Source organism: Sceloporus occidentalis, unplaced genomic scaffold (assembly GCF_023333645.1).
Source record: "Sceloporus occidentalis isolate IW3139 unplaced genomic scaffold, rSceOcc1.0.p SCAF_61, whole genome shotgun sequence".
Lineage (NCBI taxonomy): Eukaryota > Metazoa > Chordata > Lepidosauria > Squamata > Phrynosomatidae > Sceloporus > Sceloporus occidentalis.
The window spans coordinates 3774270-3784130 of record NW_028317041.1 but is presented as its reverse complement, the minus strand read 5'-3'; the positions used below and the strand labels follow the sequence as shown (position 1 = coordinate 3784130).

General features: G+C 45.2%; 1 non-coding gene across 1 annotated transcript; it reads left to right on the top strand.

Annotated features, from left to right (window-relative positions):
• Window positions 1-620: 620 nt before the first annotated feature.
• LOC149287423 (small nucleolar RNA SNORA35) lies at window positions 621-750 on the top strand. The gene has a single exon (XR_016277501.1). It is a non-coding gene; the product is annotated as a small nucleolar RNA SNORA35 (small nucleolar RNA).
• The last annotated feature ends 9111 nt before the right edge of the window (window positions 751-9861 follow it).

The following is a 9861-nucleotide window of genomic DNA, read 5'->3' as shown; positions in this document are numbered from 1 at the left end:
AAGAACCGTGGAGGTTTCTGTCCGTGGCAGAGCTGGGGTCACTACAAAGCCAGTGTGCATCAGGGCCTATAACAAGCACATGGGTGGAGTTGATCTGTCAGATCAACTCCTACAGCCCTACCTCATTATGAGGAAGACAAAGGCCTGGTACAAGAAGGTTGCAATTTATCTAATGCAAATTGCAACCTATAACGCTTTTTTGCTGCACAAAAAAGCAGACACTGGGCTGAAGCTGTCTTTTTTGCAGTTTCAGCTCGAAGTAATTTCAGGTATCTTGTACCGTGATGCACCTGGTCCCCAAGTAGTGATGGGAACCAACAGAATTGGGGCTACCCATTTTATTTTTAAAATCCCCCCTACAGCAAAGAAGCAGAATCCCCAAAAGAGATGCAGGGTATGCTACAGCAGGGGGCAAAGAAAGGACACTACATTTTACTGTCCAGATTGCCCTGGAAAACCTGCACTCTGTGTCGGTGACTGCTTCAAGCTGTATCACACAGTTTCCCATTTTTAATTTTTTTTTGTTCCTGCTCCATTTTTGTATTTTTTTTTTTTTAATTTTTTGTTACATTTACAGTTTTTTAGCTTTTATTTGCTCCTCCATGTTTAAGCGTTTTTATTTGCACTGTCAAGTGAACCCTGTGTCCATTCCGTGGCATGAGGGACCACTTAAGGTGCTAGATCAAATCCCTTCTTGGAGATAGGCCAGGCTTTCTTGTAACCTGTCCCTACTGATAGTTGGGTACAAGCATTTTTCTTTACCCAGATGTAAAATTCCTACTGAATTTGAATTGCTCATGTTCCAAATGTGGCCCTTTTGCCCCCAAACAATCTGACAAACCCATGCATGTGGGGTATCAATGTACTCAGAGATGTTGCTGAACACATATCGGGGTGTTGTGTGACAGCAACATATACCAGGAGCTGTAATTTCACACCTGAAGTACAAAGTATGTGAAAAAAACACCAAAAACAATTACTATCACAAACTTTGACAAGGGTTGGTGGTAGGATTTGTGCATGGAAAGGGTTAAACTATCAGCATCTAAAATACCCTGGGGTGTCTAGTTTTCAAAAATATATGGTTTGGTGGGGTAAATTTAATTTGCTGGCTTCAAAGATGCCCCAAATACCACATAGAGACAGAATTACCAGATTCAGAGAAAAATGGTTTTGAATTAGCAAAACTCTAGAATCTATTTAGCAGGTTTTTTATGATGAATAAAAGATTTTTCAAATAAAAGTGAATAAATGTGGTTTTTTTTCAATTTTTCGTCATATTTTATTATTTTTATTATAGGAAATTACATCATATGAAAAAAATTATGGTGTCTGAAGAAAGCCCTTCTTGTCCTGAAAAAAACAATATATAACTTGTGTGGGTTTAGTAAATGGGTTAAGAGAAAACTACAGCTAAACACAAACACCGCAGAAACGATAAAACAGCCATTGTCATGAAGGGTACAAAAATAGAATCAGCCTTTGTCACGAAGGGGTTAATGCTTTATTTATTTATTTTTAATATGGCAAGCCGATCCGGCATATTACATAGATAAAAAAAAAAAAAGATTAAAGTAGCTCTGGCCGGCGGGATCAGCACGCACCGGCCGTTTAGATTTAAATTTCCAGCAATCTGATGGCCACCAAGTGATGATGAGACTGAGAGCAGGGTGAGGGGTGAAAGCTCCGCCCCCTCGCACTCAGACTGCTGGAGCACCGGATGTCGGGTCAGTGACATCCTGTTACCATAGAAAACGGCGGCCTGCAGCTACCAGAGGACGGAGGACAAGATGAAAAAGCCCCAAAGTGGAAGAAGTAAACTAATGTATTATTTGTACAAACTGTATAATATTTGTTTGTATTTTTTAAAAAATGTGTGTATGTAAGTGTGCTTTTTTAAATTAATTATTTTTAAATGGTTAAATAAAAAAAAGAATCTCTGTGTCTGTATGTGTTCACATGTTCAGCCCCCTCATGTCATTGCTGTCCCAATTCAGCCCCCCGTGTAATCACTGTCCCCAATAAGCCCCTCCCAGTGTCACCCCTGTCCCCATTCAGCTCCCCAGTGTCACCTCTGTCCCCATTCAGGAGGCAGAGTGCCCCATGATATGCCTTTTAAACCCCTGAGAAGGGGGGGAGAGGGGGTAGATGGTGTGAGAGGAGGGTAGATTGGGTTGGGGGGGCCCTTAACAGATTCTTGCACCGGGGCCCTGAGGTTTCTAGTTACGCCTCTGCTTGCACTTATAACCTAGCAGTCAATGTATGTTCCTAAGTTCCATACCCCAGTACCTGTCATTCCTCCTGGTGATTTCCTGATATTGACATATGGCTAATGCATCAACAAGTGTTCTCTGACCTACTGGTACTGATGTTTGATGAACTACAAAGCTATAGTCTACCTGTTGCTGAACTCTGGATAGTACAATAACCATTTGAACCTGTACTTGCACCCTATAGGTAGAGTTCCAGGCCACACCCAAAACTCTACTTAATGTCTACCGGAATCTGTCTAAGATTCCCTAACCGATCGATTCTCTGTTTGGTTCCTCCTCACTGAACCATGATATTTTGCTGACATTGAGTCAGTGTCACTACAACTACACTACATGAACAGCTTCTCTAGTTTCTGGTAGACTTGTGCATTCGTCTTCGGGCGAACATGAAAACGAGCACGAAGAGGCCGTTTTTTTGTTCGTTCCGAAGGAACGTAGAACAGAATACAGTGCCGGCAAACCGTAGGCGAAGACGAAGACTCACAATCACGAAGAATCGAAGATTCTTCGTGATCGTCTTCGTTTTTGCCGCGCAACCGCCAAAATTTCAAACAGGAGTGAGCTGATCCTCGTCTGTCCAATCAGCTCACTCTTGTGACGTAACGCTAAGGGTCTCGTCCAATGCCTGTGCTGCTGTTTTTTGAATTCTGAAGGCGCCTTTATAAGACCAGAGCTTGCCTGAGAGATCCATTCATTTTTCGCTGTGACTGCTTTGGCAACACTGCTGTGCTGCATCCGAGCGTTACAGAGAGAGATTGTTCTGTTCTGTGTGAGACTGGTAAGCCTTAGCCTGCCATTTCTCACTGTGTACTTCATCCTCACTTCAGTGCTACTTAATTAATATATTTAATAATAGTAATTTGATTAATTTAATTTTTTTTAAATTAATTTGTCATCAACTTTAGTGTAAGTGCTGTTGAGTTGACAGTGCACCCAGTGCCTCAGTGGCACTGGGGTGCCCTTGCCCTGGGCTGGCACTAGTGCCTATTGCCTGTCCTGCTTAAATAAATTAAATAGAATTTATAAATTACAATTTAATAGAATCTATAATTTAATAGTTCATTATAATATTATATATATATATATATATATATTTGTCAGTCATATATATATATATACTATAGTATACTAGTGTAGAGTGTACTGTAGACATTCATCTACTAGTGTCTAATTTAAAATCAGTAATATTAATTAATATAATTAATAATTGAATTCATTATAAAATTATATATATATTTGTCAGTTATAGTTAGTAATAGTATACTAGTGTAGAGTGTACTGTAGACATTCAGAACATCTACTAGTGTCTAATCTAAAATCAGTAATATCAATAATTCTCTAATTCTTTCTTATCTTAATAGTTAATTAAATTAGCTATAAATAAAAGTAATAATATTAATTAATTACTACTAGCGTATAGTTCAGCTAATCTTATTAGTACTGGTGCTGCAGCTCTATAGTTTGTGCTTTGTTTTAGCAACAGTAAGAGACCAAGTCAATTTTTCTTAATTAATCTTTCATTTTATTTCATTTGTTTTGCTCACCTCAGTCCATCAGTGAAGTGAACTTGTTGGGCTAGTGAGTGCAGCCGCATAAGTGCTGTGTTTTTTTTTGATCAGCAAGCAGTGACGTTAACTGTTTTGCAAAGATTTTCTCATTTATTTTACATTTTATTTCAATTTTATTAAAAGTACCCTTAGTGTTTTGCTCACCTCAGTCCATCAGTGAAGTGAACTTGTTGGGCTAGTGAGTGCAGCAAGCAGTGAAGATAACTGTTTTGCTGTGACATTTTATTTTATTTCTAATTCTTTTCAAGAAAAATTGACTGTGACGAGCTGTACTAAGCAAAGCTTCAAGCTACTAGCTGTAGTACTAAAATAATTCTAATCTTCTTTAATCTTAATCTATAATATATTATAAATAATAATATTCTAATTCATAATCTATAATATAAGTAATTCTAATTCTAAATTCTAATTCATAATCTATATTCTTCTATCTATAATACATAATATATAAGTAAATTAGTTCTAATCTATTAATATTATATAATTTAATATTAATTAATAAATCATATACTGAATCTGATTTAACCTCACTTTAGCTTAGTGGGTTTGAGAGCGTCTGCCTAGAGGTAGACTTATAGTAAGGAAATATAGCTTTAGGCTAGCATAGTGGTAGGCTAAGCTCTTAGGCCCGTGTAAATTCAAATTAAAAATAAAATACTGCTAGTTATTAAATAGTTAATCTTGAGTTAATAATTTCAATAACTTTAGGATTTTGGCAGATTGCACACAGCACAGTGCAGTAGTGCATAGTTTTACTTTTTAAGCAGTAGCACTGAAGAGAACTTCCTCTAATTTTTTGTCTTTAATTCGTTTTTCCTTTTTTTTATTTTTATTTATTTTTTTTTTTTTTATAGTTTTTTAAACACTACACTACACTACACTACACTACACTACACACACAACACAAAATTTGAAATGGATCCTCCTTTTGGGACTAAGGAGGGACAAGCTCCATCTACCACCACCACCACCACCACCAGCACCACCACCAGCACCACCACCAGCTCTAAGATGCAGCCTTTGCGTCAGTCTAGTCGGCCAAGTAGGCCAAGCTCTCGCTTATCATTTGGGGAAGCATTGCTTGAAGGATCATCAAGTAAAGGAAAGGCACCAAAAGCAGGCAGTAGTAGTGCGGCTAGGCCCACAAGCTCTATGGTTTTTTACGGAAAGCCTAAAGCACCAGAAGCACGTTCAAAGTTAAAGGGTAGCACAAGTAGTACCAGCCCAGTGACTAAAAAGAAGTGCCTTTTGCCCCAAGCAGCATCTTCCCCATCCACCAGCAGCATGCAAGGTACCAAGCAGAGCCAAATTAGCAGCAAGACTCAGAGGGGTCCCAAACCAAAGCGATCTCATTCCTTTGTAGGGAAAACCACCACCACCACCACCCCCGCCTCTACCACCACTAGTGCTGCGCCTACTGTTCCCACTGGTACCGCCACGCCATGTCCTCCTAGTACCTCTAGCAAGCCACCAAGTCCTTACAAAATTTTTGTAAAGACAGTTAGAGAGAGGGCTACACATAGTGGAACTCCACCTAGCGAGGTAGCAGAGGAGCCTGAGACTGAGAGGCCAAGTGCAGAGTCTATTCTTCCTGCTCGCACTACTACTAGTCACGAGTCTCACGACGATATCAGTCTTAGCTCCAGCCTAGCAGGAATTCCATTCGATCTGGCTAATGAAGAGCTAGACTATGAGCCAGAGGAAGTAGAGGAGATGAGTGGTCAGGAATCAGATTCCTCAGGGAGCAGTGTCCAAATGACTAGTGCACAATTTTCCCCTGAGCCTCCACCTTCTCCGCTACGATCATCACCATCACCACCACCAGCAGCAGCAGCAAAACCTAGCAAATCTAAAGCAATTAGCAGTCCCACTATGGCCAGTACTGTTACCACCAGTCCCACCACCACTAGTTCTGCCTCTGTTCATCCACCCCGAGCAGTAAGAGCAGCACCCAAGGCACACTCCAAGGCTATGCGCGCCCCAATTTGGGAGCACTTTGAAAATGTTGAAGAAGGGCGCTATGGAAAGTGCAAACATTGTGGGAAGCTAATAAGCAGAGGGAAAGTGTCTGGCCATTTTACCAGTGCTAGCATGAAGCATCACCTCAGCACTCAACACAACGCTGTGCTATTGGGGAAAGATGCAGAGGTAAAACTTAGTGCAGGCAGCATAGCTGGTGGCCGTGGAAAAACCCCAACAGCTTCTTCTTCTGAGCCAATAGCAGCAGCAGCAGCAGCAGCAACTAGTGCTGGCAGCCAGAGACCAAGGCAGGTTGGAGCACTGCATGCCCAGCCCACCCTGGAAGAATTTGGGGCATTCCACTCCAAGAGAACGATGCCCAAACAGCAGGCCAATAAAGTAACGCGACTTATTGGTCAGTTCATTGCTGTTGGAGGGGCATCCTTCTCCATGATTGAAGGGGAGCCTTTCAAACAATTGATGGCGGCTGTGGCTCCACAATACACAGTTCCGTCACGTTCCACTTTCAGCAGGAACATTGTCCCCTCGCTGTATCGGTCCTGTGTTGCAGCAGTGAAAGAGGAGCTTTCCAAGGCTGCTGGTCAGTGTGTTCATTTCACTACAGATTTGTGGAGTGCACCTAGCGCCCAGCATGCCTTTCTTTCTTTGACAGCACACTGGTGGCAGCCCGGTGTGTCTAAGGAAGTTGCTGCAGCAGGCTACCGATCATTCCTTCTCCATGCAGAAGTGATGGATGAAAAGCACACTTCCCAAAATATTCTGCATGCGATTAGGAAAATGTTTAGCCTTTGGGTGGGAGCAGAGGCGGGCACCAATGTTGAAGTTGGTTTTGTGGTAACTGACGGAGGTGCCAATATGGTGAAAGCGCTGCGAGATGGTCATATTGTTGGTGTGCGCTGTGCAGCCCACATCATCCATCTTGTAGTGAAGGCAGCAATGTCAGAAGGAACTAATGTGGCAGCAGTAGTTCTGTCCCGCTGCAGAAAGATCGCTGGGCACTTTCACCATAGTGTTAAGGCTAGCCAACTTTTGAGGGAAGAGCAAGAGAGGTCAGGTCTTCCCGTACACTGCCTACGTCAGGATGTCAGTACACGGTGGAACTCCACGTTATACATGCTAGAGAGGATTTTGGAGCAGCAGAGGGCAATCCATAATCTTGCCTCAGAGCACAATATTGGGATTACCTCTCCATTGAATAGGGAGGATTGGACAGTGATCGCCCAGCTAGTGGCAGTCCTTAAACCATTCAGGGATGCCACAGAAAATTTAAGCTCAAACACTGCCAGTCTGGCCCAGGTAATCCCAGTGTTCTCCCATCTAGGCAGCAAGATGGATGTGTTCCTTGGAAACCGTGAGGCTGTTCAAGGTGGCACTCTACATCCTGACGTAGCAGCCATAGTCAGGAAGCTGAAGGATCTGCTAAAAGTACACCTTCGCAAGCGAATGGAAGAGAGTCCCGAAATGATGCTAGCGTGCCTTTGTGATCCAAGAATTAAGGGAAAGCTAGCTTTGAAATTCAATGTTCTCAGTAGCTACCGGGAGCAATTGGTCAACAAGGTGCGTGACTGGCAGCGTAAAATGGGAATGCTGTCCGAGGAGGGTGAGGTGCAGGAGGAGGAAGAGATGATGTGGTCTGCTACCCCTAGCAGCAGCATCAGCAGCAGTGCCACAAGCAGCACAACACAGCTGAGTGGAGCAGCTGCGTTTTGGGAAGAGGCACTTGGCAGTATAGTTGGACCATCTGACAGAGCTAGCAGCAGAAAGGAGAGTAGTGCTGCTGAAATGGTCAAACTTTACCTCTGTGAAGTTCCTTCTGCTCCTAATGTTGATCCTCTTAGCTACTGGGATGAAAAGAAGAGTGTGTGGCCTGCACTCTCATGGGTTGCGCAGCAGCTTCTATCATGTCCGCCAACCACTGTTCAAAGTGAGCGCGTGTTTTCTATGACTGGAAACATACTGAGTCCACAGCGCTCACGCATGGCACCTCATCTGATGGAGCAGATTGCCTTTCTTAAATTCAATCTGCCCAAATTGGGTTACCCAGCTCTTAGCTTGGAAAGTTACATTTTTTCTCTCTAATGTTTAAGGTAGTTTCTCCCCCTGGTTGCACTTGCTGCGGTGTGGCAATGCCTGCTACCTCCGCTGGTGTAGCCAATTTACGCTAGGGCCTAGTGTCTGAGCTCTGTAAGTCCGCTCCCAAACGCCTAGGACTGACAGTCTTTGGATGCTTTGCCCTGGGGTGAAACAGGTGAGTGGGTCGTCAATTGCCCACTCATTCACCTTTTTCCGTTTCCAACGCTGCTGCTGGTGGTGGTGCCAGTATCTTTTGCCAGTTCGCTTCCTGGCTGAAATCATGCCTCAGATGTCCCTAATGGAAAGGGTAGTTTCTCCCCCCTGGTTGCACTTGCTGCGGTGTGGCAACGCCTGCTACCTCCGCCGGTGTAGCTAGCTTATGCTAGGGCCTTGTGTCTGAGTTCTGTAGGTCTGCTCCCAAACGCCAAGGACTGACAGTGCTTGGATGCTTTGCCCTGGGGTGAAACAGGTGAGCGGGTCGTCAATTGCCCACTCATTCGCCTTTCCCAATTCTGCTGCTGCTGGTGGTGGTGCCAGTGTCTCTCTTCAATGCCAGTTCGCTTCCTGGCTAGTGTCATGCCTCGAATGTCCCTGATGGTAAGGGTAGTTTCTCCCCCCTGGTTGCACTTGCTGCGGTGTGGCAACGCCTGCTACCTCCGCCGGTGTAGCCAGCTTACGCTAGGGCCTTGTGTCTGAGTTCTGTAGGTCTGCTCCCAAACGCCAAGGACTGACAGTGCTTGGATGCTTTGCCCTGGGGTGAAACAGGTGAGCGGGTCGTCAATTGCCCACTCATTCGCCTTTCCCAATTCTGCTGCTGCTGGTGGTGGTGCCAGTGTCTCTCTTCAATGCCAGTTCGCTTCCTGGCTAGTGTCATGCCTCGAATGTCCCTGATGGTAAGGGTAGTTTCTCCCCCCTGGTTGCACTTGTTGCGGTGTGGCAACGCCTGCTACCTCCGCCGGTGTAGCCAGCTTACGCTAGGGCCTTGTGTCTGAGTTCTGGAAGTCCGCTCCCAAACGCCAAGGACTGACAGTTTTTGGATGCTTTGCCCTGGGGTGAAACAGGTGAGCGGGTCGTCAATTGCCCACTCATTCGCCTTTTCCAATGCTGCTGCTGCTGCTGCTGGTGGTGGTGCCAGTGTCTCTTCTCTGCCAGTTCGCTTCCTGGCTAGTGTCATGCCTCAAATGTCCCTTATGGTAAGGGCAGTTTCTCCCCCCTGGTTGCACTTGCTGCGGTGTGGCAACGCCTGCTACCTCCGCCAATGTAGCCAGCTTACGCTAGGGCCTTGTGTCTGAGCTCTGGAAGTCCGCTCCCAAACGCCAAGGACTGACAGTGTTTGGATGCTTTGCTCTGGGGTGAAACAGGTGAGTGGGTCGCCAATTGCCCACTCATTCGCCTTTCCCAATTCTGCTGCTGCTGCTGCTGGTGGTGGTGCCAGTGTCTCTTCGATGCCAGTTCGCTTCCTGGCTAGTGTCATGAATCAAATGTCCCTAATGGTAAGGGCAGTTTCTCCCCCCTGGCTGCCTCTGTCTGCGGTGTGGCAACGCCTGCTACCTCCGCCGGAGTGGCCAGCTTACGCTAGGGCCTTGTGTCTGAGCTCTGGAAGTCTGCTGCCAAACGTTTAAGACTGACAGTGTTTGGGTGCTTTGCCCTGGGGTGAAACAGGTGAGTGGGTCGCCAATTGCCCACTCATTCGCCTTTCCCATTTTTCAATGCTGCTGCTGGTGGTGGTGGTGGTGCCAGCATCTCTTCTCTGCCAGTTCGCTTCCTGGCTAGAGTCATGCCCAAAATGTCCCTAGTGGTAAGGGCAGTTTCTCCCCTCTGGCTGCGTCTGTTTGCGGTGTGGCAACGCCTGCTACCTCCGCCGGAGTGGCCAGCTTACGCTAGGGCCTTGTGTCTGAGCTCTGGAAGTCTGCTGCCAAACGTCTAAGACTGACAGTGTTTGGGTGCTTTGCCCTGGGGTGAAACAG